The 16,520-nt window shown below is 44.6% G+C and overlaps 1 protein-coding gene across 6 annotated transcripts in view; it reads left to right on the top strand.

Moving 5' to 3' along the window:
- The first annotated feature begins 10,474 nt into the window (after positions 1 to 10,474).
- LOC128742053 (uncharacterized) overlaps positions 10,475 to 16,520 on the top strand; it is a 47,341-nt gene continuing 41,295 nt past the window's right edge. For 2 of the 6 annotated variants that reach the window (XR_008412245.1, XM_053838249.1), the window contains exon 1: positions 10,475 to 10,624. The gene's annotated coding sequence lies outside the window, so the exon portion shown is untranslated. Of the gene's footprint in view, positions 10,712 to 10,746; positions 10,918 to 16,520 lie in introns of those variants that run through there. The other 4 variants (XM_053838258.1, XM_053838275.1, XM_053838266.1 and 1 more) reach the window with 4 other exon arrangements.

Here is a 16,520-nt window from a genome sequence, read left to right as displayed (position 1 = left end):
CGTAGGGTCTAATTAATATTTTTTCCTAATGCTACAAAAGGAATGAAAACTGACGGAGCGAAAAAAAAGCGTAATGAAAAGAGTTTTACTAACATGTTCATAACCGACAAACGCAAATCAACTATAGAACAGTGCATGTGAATTAAGAATAAAAACAAAACAAAACAAAAGTTGCGGAAATAACAAAACGCGCACTGCAACGAACCAGCAACAAGTACAATTCTGAGGCTAATGCCCTCCACCCCATCTATTCGTGTGTGTTAGAACAACTTTCACCACCATCCGTGCGTCGGAAGGAAGCGGTCCGTTTGGTTCGAGCTGTTCTTTTTTCAGGGGATGAAAATCCGCAGTCAATCGAAGTATGCCATGCCTCTCACAGCCACGCATTATTATCGGTGCTGGGCTGTCACCTACGGTTAGGTTCGTTTCCAATGCATTGAGTAAGAAATTTTGAATTGCTTTAACGATTTTTTAAGTCACAATTAATTGTGATTTTTTTTGCTTACGCAATTATTTCCTACCAAGCCCAACAAGTCTTAAGATCGAGACTCAGTTGATTTGTTTTATTTTGACATAATTAAAACAGTCCGTGGTTTCCACCTCCTGAACGAAACAGCTCCGACGACCGCACACTTCTTCCAGCACAGAAAAAAAATCTACATACAATGCTCAATAATGGATCAGTATCATTTCGCCATCCAACAACATAATAAAGCACATTTTTGCACGTTCACGAGATTACGGAGGCGAAAGCATCGCATCGTCGTCATCATCTGCATCATCCATCGTTCATCGGAATGCAACAAAATGCGTTCAATTTTCATGCATTCTCTCTTCTTTTTGACCTTAAACAAGGGGTCGAGTCGAAGAGGACGAATGCCGAGGGTAGAGCGCGATCGGAACGTCCTACCTTCCCGTCAGAGGGAATAGGCGTTCAACCACCCAAACATACAGCTATTTAGCTATGCAATTTTCTCGTGTTCCGAGAAAACCCACACATCACATCATTTATCATTCGTTCATGTACATACATTTGTACACCATACGCGCATACAATTTGTGTTGATTACAAAAAAGCTGTGATTTTTACAACCTCGTCCTATTTCCTACACTTAAGCCCCGCTTTCTTCTATTGCTTCGTGTCCCGTTTTTGTGATCCCCTTCTCCTCCCCCCAAAAAAGCCCCCCAAATGTACATAGTGATTAACAATTTAGAAACGTTTTCCGAATGAACCCCGCTCTCCTCTTTCCCGCCTGCGCCCTAACGAACCTGTAGTGTATCCCCCAAACCTCGTTCGTCTGTTATTAATGTTAGGAAAATTTAGTCGATTATGTCGTTTTAAGTTAGTTATAGGTGAAAAATCGTATTCGAAACACTGGGGAAAGATAACCAAAACGAAAAAAAAAAACTGAAACACTATTGGTCTCGGTGTCAGGGCTGTCTGCCCCGAACGAAGCCTACTTTGATTGAATGTGTCAACCGCGTCGCGGTGACCATTGAAAACGATATTTATTCGCAATTTTGTTTACTGGAAGGTAAAGGAAACAAAAAAATTGGGGAAAATAGGAGTATCGCCCCCGTTGCTGCTGATCCCGTATCCCTCGACTGCTTTTTCTTTACGCGACCACAACAACAAGCCTCATGGAGCTATGCGCCATCTGTCTGAAGCAACGCCAGAAAGAGGATCGGGAACAGTGAATACTTCATAGCTAGTCAAATTTTATGTTATTGTAATTTGTAATTATGTTTTATTACAAAAATCCAACAAACACACACACATTGTAAAACTACAAACATGTAAAATGATATAAGCGCGTAAGCAAAAACTATTATAATGAAACGAAGAAAAAAAAAACATCTATAAATTGAGGAAAAAACAACACGCAAGTCCTTTAGTCGTCTTTTAATGAAATTTAAGAGTAATTAAGAAGTTTAAATTATTTATTTAACTAAATTGTGAAACCAGAAAAAGCTAAAAAAAATAAAAAACGAAAAAAAACATGCTAAATTAAAGTGTAAAACAAACCTGCATGAACTATATCTCTGTATGTCATATTTATTGATATGATACTATAGAAACGATAGATCGAAACACTGACAAAATGAAGTAATAAATGAAAAGGTGAAATAAAAAGAAATACAAACGCGCACTATCTACGGATTGAAAACAGCCGAATACCGTGAGCTTGACAACCAGCAGCATTCAACGATTTGTGGGAGTCACATTTTTCAAACAGTCACAGAAAAATCGGAAAAAATTGGGAACCGACGACCTCAGCGGGATACCAAACTACCCCCTCCAGAAGAACATAAGTGTAGCAGAGTGCACAATGTATATAATCTTACAAAATTCCTTCGGTTAACTTAGTCATATGCCGCCATTGCATTTAATGAACAGACCATCTACTGGTATTCGTCAACAAAGCTTATGGCCTTAGTCTGTGGAATGTGACTGAGAACTTTATACCTATGCAGAATTGTGGGATGTGACATACTTGCCGATCGGGGTCGATCAATTATGCAGCTTTCTTTTCCCGTGAAAACAACAACAGGGCCACCTGGAGATCATCTGATCAACGGACAACGTACGAATTGTATCGGACAGGGCGCTAGGTAGGTGATGAAACTTCCTTCACAAGAAAGAATCTAGCCAAGTATCGACGAGCGCGGAACCAGTTGATTACGATTTTCAAAGGAAAAAATCGCCAGAAAAAGGACAGAGATCGTAGCCCCCCTGGAACGTACGATATTTGCCCTTATTCTGCGAGTCACGTGACTCAATACGACAATTGTCACTCGCCGTGACTCGCCACGGCGAGTAGAGTCACCTAGGTGACAGCCGAGTCACCTAGGTAAGAAACACCTGTCACCTAAGTGACAGACCGTGTCACCTAGGTGACAAAGCGAGTCACCTAGGTGACAAATGTCACCTGATTCGCGGTGACTCTAAATAGTCACGTCACTCGCCTCGCAGAATAAGGGCAATTGAATTGCCTTTCCGTCCTAAGGTATGGCCTGATGAACAAAAATAACTAGGTTGTGGGCTGCCTGCCATCCAATGCCTTGGGTATCATTGCGTACTCGCCGGTGGATCTCGCTTTATTCTAACCACCTTGCCCGATGTGTCTCTGATCGTCTTGTTCTTACTGCATCTCTGCAAATATACTACACTCTTTTACAACATGTCCTACCCATTGTATCCGTATTCCGTCTAGCTTTAGTTACCATTTGAATACTGGGTTTGCCATTGAGCTGTGCGAACTTATGGTTAATCCTCCGCCTTCATACTCCATTCTCCTGAACGCCTCCGAGTATCGTTCGCAGTACCCATCTCTCTAGGGATGGGAAAACTATCATTAATTACTGATAGTTATCAGTAAGCAATAATATCACTAAGTATCAGTAAGGTTTCGCAGTTATTGATGCATACTGATACAGTTACGTCGTCCCGTTAGAAAAATCAGTTGGATTAAAGTTAATGGTCGGTAGTTGCGTACGATAGACGAAAGTGACACAATATATCGTCGTTGTCGTCAGCAGCCTAGAGCCGGGGTGGCTCGTCCTGTTTTAAGCAGTCGTCTCTATTCAACTCGATCTTGGGCCATTCGTCGCAAATTTCCCAGTCGTCTCAAAAGTCATAAATCACTTTCGACTTGGTCAAGCCATCTTGCACGTTGAGTTTTCGTGTTTCCGGTGCCGGTGGGGTTGTTGAAAAGAACTGTTGTCGTTGCTCTGTCGTCCGGCATCCTTGCGACGTGCCCGGCCCACCGTAGCCTACCGACTTTCGTCAGATGTAGATGGGAATCTGGGATACACAAGCAGTGAAAGTATGTCGTGATTCATATACTTCTATCCTTGATGAAAATCATGCCTCTCGTTTCGGTACCCGCTGGTCGGAACACCGCCTCAAGAGTGATGTTGAACAGCATACTGAATAAGCTGTCACCTTGTCCCAACCCTCGCCGTGTCTCGAAGGGACTCGATTGTGTCTCCGAGACGCGCGAAACACATCACTCGTTCCAATGTAGCTCTGATTAGTCGCGTCAGTTTATCCGGAAAACAGGTTTCGTGCATTATGTGCCATAGCTGGTCTCGATGTATCGTATGTTGCTTTGAAATCAATAAAGATGTGATCCGAGGACACGATGTACCCTCGACATTTCTGTAAGATCTGTCGGATGGAAAAAAAAATCTGGTCGGTAGTTGCGCGAGCCTCCATGAAGTCTACCTGATAAATTACAATGTAAAATTACAATGAATAATGCAGTTATTACAATTTCCTCTTTTTTAGTTATAATGCCGTTATGCGTAAAATTACTGATATTTACTGATAGTTATCAGTAACGTACTGAAACTACTGATGGTTATCAGTAACGATTCTTAATGATAGTTCCCATCCCTACATCTCTCGTAAACTCCAAGCACTCGCACGTCTTGCTCGAGCATTGTCCACTTTTCTTGCTCGTAGAGAAGAAGAGAATGAGCGTAGCCATCGTTCTCGTCCATGATTTTGCATAGCTCTTTTCGATCGGTAGTATCAGATGTAGCTTTGAAGTTAGCGAACAAATGGGGCGTGGGAACTCTGTATTCAATGGCCTTTTTGGAGGATCTACGGCAGTGTAAATATTTGAAATAAATTCTCACAAATCTGTGCACAATTGGTGACAGTTGGTGGAAAATTGTTTTGCGACAGCACTCTGTAGGCGGCATCGAGAACGGTGATTGCTTGATAGTTTTCACAGTCCAGCTTGTCGCTTTTCTTGTAGGTCGAGGCAAATAACCGTATAACCTATAACCCTGTAACCTCTCAATCCTCCGGTAGATGTTCAATATCCCAACTGCTAACAATTAGCTAGTGCAAACAAGTGGTCAGCTTTTTTGGCCTTCTTTTCTTCTGGCCTCGAAGTCCTGCAATTCTTATTCCGTCACAACACATTTTCATCCCTATTCTGTATTTCGAACGAGATAAAGATCCGGGGGGTTGTTCGGCTCGCGGCACAAAGCCTTTTTAGTTTCTTGTCTTCTAAGAACGATGCAGTTGCTCCCACTCCGCACACTCCTGCTCTTTCCGGCAGCGCTTTTTCTCCCGGAACTGTATCCATGACCCTTCTACATTCATCGTTACATCGGTCGTTCATTGATTCCGTGCCACGTGCCCGATGATGCACTCTGCTACACCGTTAATGGTTGTTTTGATTCTATTCAGCAGTCCTCGAGAGGGTCTTCGTACAGCTCGGCCTCTTCCGGAAGCGTAGTTTCGAGTGAATGCACGTAGAGCTGACAGTCGATGAAAATGTCGCTATGTTTTTGTCGGTCGATGTGTGTTTGTCTGTTTTGGGAATTAGAAGTAAACTAAGAAGCCCTTCAATATCTTGGTAGCCCGATGGTGGTACCAATACTGATATAGCCACACGGATCAGGAAGGCCAGGGGTGCCTTGCAGGTCTGTGAAACATTTGGAGTTCAAACCAGATCACTCTACGTACGAAAACCTGAATTTTCAACTTTAACGTTAAATCCGTACTGCTGAACGCTTGCAAAACGTGGCCCGACAACTGGATATCCATCAAGGAACTACATCGTCGATGTCATCAACGGCCGATAGTAACAGAAACTCGAGAACGTAGGTGGAAGTGGATCGAAATCATCTGGAGGAAAGCAGCGAATGAGATCTGTAGAGAAGTTCTCGACTGGAATCTCCAAGGACAGCGTAGGATTGGCAGACCCAGAGGCTCATGGTAACGAAGCTTAGCCAGCGACATTCGGGCCGATGACGAGAACCTATCTTGGCAACAGGTGAAAGCCAAGGCGGGTAATCGTCAGCAATGAAGAACTCTGATTTCGTCCCTTTGTTCTGCCGAAGCAGTAGACATGGACACATAACTAAAAGTAACATTGTTTATATCGATAAGAATCTTATTCCTTAATCTTGTTTGTTTATGATATGACAGCTGTCGATTCTAGTCAATCTTACCAGTGCGGTCGAGTCCGGATGAGATTTGGTTAATATAGGAGGCGCGTTTCGCATATCGCACAACACTCCCTCCCAGGTACGCATGGCCCTGGAACCTCGGGCTTACTCGGTGTTGCTGAGACATCAACATCAACCAGCTTTACCACCGGTCGTTCATATACCTGGAATACAGTCTTCACTGTGGCGCTACGTATTTGCCCGTTCTTAGTGTATTTGACGTCTACAACTCATCTCTTGGGCTATTGCCGTCCTTGGCAGTTCCGGATCTGTGACAATCCGGGCGATAGCACTTCGTACGCCGACCTATCGAGGGCAAGTACTCCCGCAACCATCTAAATCCACGAGGTTTTCCAGCTATTGGCTAGCGTAGCAAAGCTCTTGTTGTATGTCACAAGAGGCTTCGAAACTGAATAAAAAAAACTATTTCGGTTGAAATTGAGTGTTCTTCATCAGACAAAAAATCAAATTGAAATAAAAGAGTTAAAATTTTGGCCTCCCAGCATTGAGATACGTTGTTTGTTAGAACTTCGACTAGGAGAGGCTGTTCAGTTTACTCTTCGAGACGTGGCGAGGGCGCTGCAAAACAACATACAGGATAAGATTCTCAACATCGCTCTTAAGGTGATTCGACGATCAGCTGATATCGAAACGAGAGGTTTGATTCTCAGTAAAGGTAGTACACCTCTTGGCTAAGCAGGTGACTTGAAGCCACAAACTTTACCACGACGAAGGCCATCTGTGCTAGACTGAAAGCGGAGCCTGGGAGGATTCTGCTTAAAATCAACGCGTCGAAGACCAAATACATGCATGATAGGGGCTCAAACGCTATTAAGTCAGACCGAGCCAAGTGACAAAATTCGCATTTCGAGAAAACTGCGTTCGAAGTTTGCTGCTCTGTATGGTTAATACCTAGCAATTGTACGAAATTATCTCATAATCTGACTGTTTGTAACATTTATGTACTTTGATTAGAGTAAAATGTTTGCTTAACTCGTTCTTTTAAATTTTGCGACTTGGTCCGGTCTGATTTAACAGCGACCGAATGAGATGAACGTACCTTTTTCACGGACGGTAATCGTTAACGGCGACGAACCAGAAGTGGTAGATGAGCTCGTGTACGTGAGATCGCTGGTAGCCGCGGACAACAACGCAAATAAGGAGATCCAGCGGCATATTCAAGCAGGACAACGGCCCTACTTTGGTCTTTGCCAAACGTTGCGATTAACAGGCTTAAGTTACTTTACGAACCTGACAATGTACAAAACCCCTGTTAGACCGATAGACCATGCTCACTTAGCATGGTTGACGGAGTACACAGGTCTAAATCGACATTTTGTATTTTTTACGTAAAAAACTGCGATTTCAGAGACGCCTGGGAAACGGGCGACGAGTAACCCAAGATCCAATTGAATGGAGCTTAAAAGAGCACGAACCATCGCGGCTCTAAGTTGACGACGCCAACAGGGATCGTATAATCACCCCCGTACATGTTCCTGAGCTCTAAACAACCAACGCTATTCTATATTTCGAACGAATTGGTATTTCGAACGAAATTTCCGCCTGCAAAATCAAATGGGCAAAACATCTCGTTCGAAACAAGTCGAACGAAATAAAGGTTCGTTCGAAATACAGAATAGGGGTGAACAGCTGGCTGTGAAATTTCAAACTTGAAAGTGTATAACAAATTTTCTCATGGGGGAGGGGGGGTTCCAGGGCTACTCGTTGCCAATTCGTTGAGCGTCCCTACACACGCAATTCGGTTTTAGTCTGATCAAGCCATCTAGCGCTGCTCTATTTCTGGTGCCGGCGCGGTTTTTGAAGAGAAAAGATTTCGCTACACGGCATCCTTTCGACGTGGCCGGCCCACCGTATCCTTCCGATGTATGATGGGAATCTCTCCAAATAGTGCCTGCAGCTAGGGATTCATGCGTCTGTGCTATTCTACGTTTTCCGTTTGTACTCCGTCAAAAATAGTCCTCAGCATCTGGCAAGTGCACGTATATCTTCCATAATCAAGGTTAGTGTAGCGAGTCAGTTATGGGCTAACGGTCTGATTAGCATTTTGTACATTGTCAGCTTTGTGCAGCAGTTTATTCTATCGTGGAGGGGACTTCCAGCTTGAATCCGTCGTTGAATCTCCATACTTCTATTATTGTCAGCGGTGACCAGAGATCTCAAATATATGAACTCCTCAATCACTACCAGTTCATCGCCGCCAATAGTCCGCCAATGAGCCGCTTTGTTGTTTTTCTAAGGCCTCTTCCAACCATATATTTGATTTTCGATGCGTTGATTTGTAACCCAATACTTGAAGCCTCCCTCTTTGGTCTGGCGCAGATTGCCTCCGCCATTCCATAGTTTCCAGTAATGATGTCGAGATCGCCTAAGGCTAGGAGTTGGCTATTTTCGCTGAAAATTGTTCCTCACATTTGGATGCGTGCTCGCCAGAGCACGGTTTCAGTAGCGATATTACTGTCCATCCCCTAGCCATAACTTCCTACGCGATTCGAAGGGATCCGAGAATACCCCGAAATACGCACGTAGCATATCAGTCGCTCCAGGGTACTAAAGCCACTTCGATTGATCCGGAAAATCATTCTCATACATTTGCCATAGTTCTTCGTGACTGTATCGTATGCTGCCTTGAAATCCACGAAAATATAATGCGCAGGCACGTGGTATTTCAGACACTTTTGAAGGATTGTAAAAATTTGATCCGCAGTGGTGTGGGCCCCCATAAAGCCGCGGTACTGCCCTACGAAATCTCTTGCTATTGAAGATATACGACGTAACAAGATCCGGGAGAACGCCTTGTAGCCCCCCCGTCGCTACGCCCATTCGTTTCGCGCACTGCTGTTCTATAAACTGTGAAAACTAGATCACCTATCTATCTTAACTCACCTTGGTCAGTATATTGTTTACAGATTTTACCAATCTCTCCCAGCTTCCACCCACGCGGGGACCGTTCGGAGGCAAGAAAGTCCATTTAGGTTTTGGCGTCGGTTTCTGCTCTGGCTCCGGTCTATGAAGTGCAAAGTTTCGCCCAGCTCACGTTCCGCATCAACAAAATTTGTTTCACGATCGCTGTATATTTCTATCGGGGTTCCTTTCTTGGTTATGAAGTTCCCAAGTAATATTATTAATTTTTTGATAATCTGTTAACGTATCTGTAAACGTTAAAATCATCTATATGCTTTTAAGTTTTACTGCGCAATATCCCATCGTAGCTATAAAAGGGGTCATTGCAACTTTAACTAGAGTTTTTAGTAATACTTCTAAGTACCAATTTGAGTTCTATTGTACTTTTCAGCGGTTTTTATAACTAAATTTAAAAAACTTGTAAAAATCCCCATGTATACCAGTTATATAACCATTTTAATGCCTAGTGCCCACTCTTCAGAAGGTTTTACGTATTTATTGCAATGAAATTTCTTTGTCTTGGAAGGCAACCAAAGTTCAGGAAAAACCGGTCGAAGTGTTAAAGAAATTTGTTTATTTCCAACTGCACATTGATGAGCTTTAGACTTCAAATATCGTCAAATATGGTCGTTGCAGACAAACAACGCAGTGGACGCCCACAAGGTGCAATAAGACCAAAAATCATTGAGTAAATGTATAATGAAAGAGTACTCTATATTGTACATGAAGAATCACTGACTGAAGCTGGTTATTCAGCTGCAAAACAGGGTTAAGTTAAAAAGGATTGCTGGAAAATTGATAATTTGTTATCAACTGGATGAGACAAAAATCGCGAGAAAAGATCTGGTTTACAGGCGAAAGTAACAAACATTTTTCATCAAGATAATGCACGTGTTTACACAAGTGTTTTGATAATAGCTAAATGGAATGAGTGGAAGTGTTAATTGCTTGAACACCCACCGTATTTAACGTGTTTGGCCCTCCGCAAGCTGTTCAGCTGTGCAACTTTGAGGAGCCCCCGGAATGGTTTTATTACAGAGTCATAAAACTACTGAAGGACCATCAATGTAATTATGTAATAGAATGTGAAGTGTATCTGATCTTATCTGATCTGATAGACATTTAAGCAACCACTTTACCTGTTATGGAACAAAAATAAATTCAAAATTAAAACAATATGCTTCAGTACTCGAGCTGCGTTCCGGAAACCACCCCTATTGATCATAAGCGAGCAAAACAACTTCGCAGATAGTACGAAAAAACAATCCTGCATTATCCACTCGTATCGAATTAAAATTTGCTCCGCGCAAACCGCAGCGCAGCTCAGGTATGAGTGAGTGTGGCCGCATAGAACAACCATGATTGTGGGGCTGATGCTTATTGCTGGCCGGATTCCGGAGGATAGATAACAAAGCCGCGAGAGCTTCTGACTTTCTGAGAGAAATGTATGCAAACACAACTCAACTCGCGGACGCGGTAGCGACTTATCCAAAGCGCGCTCCCCGCGCTCCCAAATCAACAAACAGCACACGGTTTATATATTGGTACAGCAACGAAGCGATTCCGCGCTTTCCAGTCGGCTCAGTCAGCTCAGTCGGTAGCAGCACAGCAGCAGTCAGTACGAGTTCAGCGAGCAACCTGTGCGGACGGGAAAATTTTACGGTTCGAACCTACGGAGCTAAGTAGGCAGTGAGTGGTGTGATATTCTGACAGCGATATCAAATAAAAACAGGTAGAGTGTCAGTGAAATATAGGTACAAAGACTAACCAAACCATTCGCGGGGGTTACTGTTCTAGTGGGACGTTGCTGACTGATGAGGTGAAGGGGAAATTGTGTTGATTTATGATGGTGTTGTGTGCTGGCTCCCCGGGTTAACGAATCTAACAAAGTGAACAGCGCCAGCGGAAGGGGGTTTTGATCACGAGTCCCAGTGAAGTTCATGTTGTTGCGAATCAGCGGAAGAAATCATTGAAAACAGAAGTGTTGTGTGGTTATGTTTTTTCTCGTGCTGTCTGGCAAGAATAGTGATTGAGAAAAAAGTTTTAGCGAAATGTTTGCCTACTGCGATCTGTGTGCTAAGCAGTTTGTGAGAAGGAAAAATACAATTAAGTGGAGCAGGACTGATACACATAGAAGATAGTGCACTTTCACAAATCCTAAATTGAATAATAACCCAATTAGGGCCACATATTTCATTCGCATTGTCCTCCCGTTGCGGGAAGAGGAGGGGTGAAGAGCCATGCAAACGTGAGCGAAGCACTGATTAGCGACGACGATCATTACCGCCTACTCGACGGCGGCTTAGCAGAACCCGACCCGACGGAGATCATCGTCATCGTGTGCGAAGAGGAAGTGCCACGATAGTGCCGGAACAGGGTTACCATCAGACAGGGCCCACCCGCACAAAGTGAAGCGCCAGTATCTTGCTGTGACGCTTCGACCAGCGGCGGCGCGGCGGTAACTTCAATGCTTGCGGAAGCGAGAAGAGCGTTTTCCGGTCTGGATGCCACCCGCGTGTCGCGGGTTTAGGCGCCGACGGTTGCGCTCGATGTGACTGACCTTCGGCGCAATGAAAAAAAGCTGTAAAAATCAAACAGCTACCTGCGACACTCTGCTGCTTAGGAGGGCGACAAAAAAGGCACTTATCTAGCTCATTTCCGAGCGGTTATCACTCTTTCAGGTGTCTGCATTTCGCTTTTATTGTGGACCTTTCGTCCGGTCGTCACCGTCCTCACAGCTTGAGCAAACTAACTTCGATGCGGTGTTATGAAGTTGTCACACGTTGAGAACGGCAGGCGAGATAAAGCGGCTGATGGAGCGATAAAAATTACCTCCACCGTCGTCATCGTCATCGTCGTCGGACGTTCTTTATTTGTTGTTGTTTAGAACCGAATGGGAAATGATGGTTTTTGTTCCTCTCTACGTGATCACACGTCGGCATTTTTGCCGCCGGCGGTCATCTACGGGACGGACCGGGACCTCACGTGCGTTGTTCGCCTTTAGCAGCGATTGCACACGACGTTGCATTCGGCAGCCGCCTTGCGGTAGTTGGGCGGGTTCTCAAATTGAATAGTCATGTTTGTCCGGACGGTCCCACCTCAGACCGACGGACGACGACGACAATGGGACAATAAGTCCAAAAACGCTGCACACATTGAACCCCCGTCGAAGCAAAGCATGAGGGGAAATTCAAATTACACCTTCCCGTCCGGTTTCCTCGACAGTCGCGCAGCGAACAACGGTGAAGTCGTGAAATTCCATTGCGCACACGTTTACTCAGCGACGGGAGTCGCCGTTCGGTCCGAAAACAGGTGGGTGACTCATCGCAGCTCTGCTGCGAAAAACTCGCGCGACTACAATTCGCTGTCAGGTGGCTCGCTGCAACGACCCTGTCGCAAGCCACACCAGAGAGCCCACTTGAATTGAAAACGTGAACAGCATTTATGAGAATGGACTGTTCGAAGAACTAAAATTACTAGGTTTGCTTTGAAAAATTTGATCAACCAAATGCTGTGCTTTATGCGCTGACTGATTCTAATTCTGCGGTTGGTCGACATCGAGCGTCATTGCACACCGCATCGCTCTCGGTCGTAACCGGATACAGACAATCAAAAACCCGCAATGCCCGGATTAGCCGCAGGCCGCATACACAGAGAGTGGCGCTGGCGCTGGGGCTGGGGCAACTCAGTTAAGGTTGAACACCGCATTATATGCAGAAGAGCGCTGATTGCCCTCGATATGATGGCGAGCATTTTTGCACACAGTTGGGAGAGATTTGAAATACGCACTTCACTAGTTTGAAAAAATGGGGGGGAAAATCAGAAAGGTTGTGCTCCAGACACTGCCCGCATAGTTAATGTAGAAGCGCGGGGGTTTTGTGCTCGATTCTGTGGCATTCAGTTGCTAATGGTTGATGGATGGGCGAGTTCCCGTCTGGCAAATGCTATTAAATCTGCACTGTTTTGCATTATGAAAGAATCAGCTACCCAATTTGTGAAGGGCTCTAGGGCAAAATGCCTTTTACGAGCCGAACTTGCTTTATTAACAATCATAGAATAATATACGGTAGTCAAATATTAGATGATGTTTTTATGACGGAAGCTGATTGCAGTGCATTTAGGAATCCTCAGAATCATGTAGTTGCGGTAGCACCAATCAGAGAACAAATCAATCAGCGTTTGAAGTCTAGTGAGTCGTCATACGACGTAAAAGGTGGTCGTAGTTTCGTGATATCGTTAATAAACAATGAACATAGCAGTGAGAAAAAACTTAACGACCAAGCTTCCGAAGAGGAAGCGACATTGTGACCAAGTGACCATTGTTTTATGTATCCTACAAAGCATCGAATGAACTGTGTGGCTATAAACTACTATAATCTGGTTCCTAAGGTAGAAGCATTAGAACTGGTGGCTGCTCAGCTGCTTCTTCCCGAATCAGTTCCAAGAGTCATCGAAAAACTGTGGTCTTCCGGAGCAACTGCTTCAAGAGTTCTTGGACCAAGTCAACGAGCTAGAACCACTAAAACCTGATAATTTGAAAAGTTTCATACCGTTTGGCAAAACACGGTGGAGCAGCTCTGTGAGCATTTGAAAACTGCCATTCCAAAGATGCTCTGCTGTCCAGAACAAAAACGCCGAAAGGGACAGGTGTTTTGCTCCACCACAGTAAAGCTAGCAGTTCGTAATAGTATCTATTTCAACCGAAAAAAAAGAACTGAAACCTTGCAAAGTATGCCACAGACCACTGCCTGCGTCACTGTGATCGTTTTAGAAGAATACCTGCAACTGGGCTGTTGCACCCAATTGGAAGCGCAATAGGCATGAGCGCGCATATTCGCAGTGACTCAGCCGTAATATTCCGGATCGTTCCCGTACAGCTGTACTGCAGTGAAAAGACGATAACGGTGCTTGCATTCCTGGATGAAGGTGCCTCGGTTACGCTGGTGGGGAAGAAACTAGCAGCAGGCGGTTAGGTGTGGTTGGCGTTCAAGAAGACTTGACCATAAAGTGGACAGCCAATGTCAAGCGTGAGGAAAGGGATTTGCGACATATGAATTTGTGGGCATCTAGTGTCGATGACGGCGCAAATAAGCTGCTGTTATATGATGTCCGGACCGTTGATAAGCTCACGGTTCGGTGCTCGCTCGGTTAGACTATCTACGGAACGCACACTCTGGAAGTTCAAACCTAGAAACTGATGACACTGCTGGTAATTCGAAGTATACAAGTCAAGTCAAGATGCTCCTAGAAATCGAAGCCCACGAAATGGTAATCAACTAGCACCCGGCAGTGTTGCCGCCTCTGTCACTACCTATATCAAAAATACCCTTAAAAAGGTCATATCTTATGACCGGTTTTAGTCACTTCTTTTTGAGAATGTTCAGACGTACCCCGTGATGCGCCTTCCCCTCCTAGAGCTGCAACGGAGAGGAAGTTTCTTAATTTGACAGTGACCCCGTGCGGGATTTACGGCCCGTCAACGCGTGACGAGCAGTCGGGTGATGTCAGCCGAGAAACAGGCTGGGTCAGCAAGTCGGGCCTACACGAGCACAGCTAGTGGCGAGAAAAGGTTTAACGGCTAAGCTTCTGAAGTTTTCGGGCCAACCACCAAAGCAGTGGCCATTGTTTTATGTATCCTACAGAAAAAGGTCCCGAGATACTGCCTTGGAGAACACCGGATTGGGACAAAACCAACCTTTCAGCAATTTTCCGGTTGCGTAGATAAAATTCTAACCATACTACCATCGCAAAAGAGGCTTCTAGTTTACCAAATTTAGCGCAGACAGAAGCTACTCCACTTGCCACTCTTGCTGAATACTGGAAACAGGAACGGTTCTTTCCAGCTGGAAGAAAACTGTTGGCATCGTAAAGAAAGATGGATAATCATGGCTAACGGCCATCTTTACAGCATCGTTTGGACTATAACAGCCACCGGAAGAGGTCCAATCGACTCCTTTTGATGCAATATTGACTACGTCAGACTCTTCGACGAAAATTAGAACAGTTAGAATCAAAGTCATCAGTGAAATGAGCCTTGACTTGGTGGTCTTCATCATACAAACACATGCGACAGTAAATACATTCAATAGTACAATTACAAATTTATCATCTACGAGAGAGTCTTCACTGAAAGTTATTAGCCGTCAGGTTGAAGTCGAACCAATCATAAAGTTCGTTGACCCGCATAGCCATAAATCGGATAGAGTCATACAGTCCGTAGTTTGCAATCCAGTTCTGAAGTGTTCAGTTCAATGTTCAATTCAACACTATACAATTTTTGAGCAAACATATGTGATGGTTCATTAAATTCAAAGAAGCTTTCCACAATAGAAAAAGTCCGGATGCAGGCAGTTATTGGCTCATAGGATCCAAAGGTGGTCCGATGGAATCTCGGTTGAGCGCAGGGCACGTTGCGATGCTCACGAAAGTTGATGAGAGACAGGATGCTCGGTGACTCCATTTTCTCCATTTAAGATCTATGCAACACACACTGCTTACTGAACCTTCCTGCGCTGTTCAAGTGTCTGAAGACCCAATAAATGGCAACGATCGGCGTACGGTGGTAGATTGATTGGATCGCACCACGGTAGGTCTCAACGCAAGCCTCAAGAAACGTTTTTGCACTCTTTCGATACGCAAATTCCCCGACAACTGATAGGGGCACCATACCAAGCAAGCATTTTCAATCAACGGGCGAACTAATGAACAACACAGCGCCTTCATGCAGGGGGGATCACTGAAGTCACGTGCAGTTTTAGCGATGAAACCGAGCTGTCGGGAGGCTTCCGATATTGCCGTGGTACGATGTAAGTTGAACGTGAGTTTGGTGTCAAGCAGTACTCCAAGGTCATTGACTTGATCGACTCTTTTGAGTACATGGTCATTTATTTGGTAGTTGAAAACAACCGGACTGGCGATGCGGTGGAAAGTCATCACTTGACATTCTGTGATGCTGATAACAAGCCAATTTATCTTGCACCAATCAACAATCACATCCAAGAGCCTATGAAGCCGGATACAATCGTCTATGGAACGAACTATATCGTTCACAAACAGCAAAAACAGAAGTGGTCCCATGTTGCTACCTTGTGGTACACCCGACAAGTTGGTAAACTGGGAAGAGAAGCAAGAGTCGAGCTGCACGCATAGGACTCTACCACATAGGTAGGAACTGAGCCATTTCGTAAAATTCTGAGATGCACCAAGTCGCGAAATTTTCTGCAGCAGAACGCAGCCTTCAAGTCCGTGTAGATCATGTCGAGAGATCAAGCGCCGTCGTAACGGAACAAGCGTTGTTATTCGCTCGCTGATTCACAAAAACTAAATCCAGGAACGGGAACGGAACTTATTGAAATGCGCCCGAACAAGTCGGTCAGCATTTTGCATTAACTGGGTGTCAAGATTTGGGTAATGGAATGCCGCCTGCCTACAAAGGACTTTCCCCAGTCATCTTCCATCGATTATCGTCAATAGCTAATAGATTCGTAGGAAGTTATCAGGCCGGCTTCATGGCGGGTCGGTCTACAACGAACCAAATCTTTACCTTGCGGCAGATCCTCAAGAAGTGGCGCGAATTCCGTGTCTCCGCGCATCACCTGTTTATTGATTTCAAAGCCGCATATGAAAAC

The sequence above is a fragment of the Sabethes cyaneus genome, chromosome 1 (genome assembly GCF_943734655.1).
Source record: "Sabethes cyaneus chromosome 1, idSabCyanKW18_F2, whole genome shotgun sequence".
NCBI classification, from domain to species: Eukaryota; Metazoa; Arthropoda; class Insecta; order Diptera; family Culicidae; genus Sabethes; species Sabethes cyaneus.
This window is presented reverse-complemented; position numbering and strand designations above follow the sequence as displayed.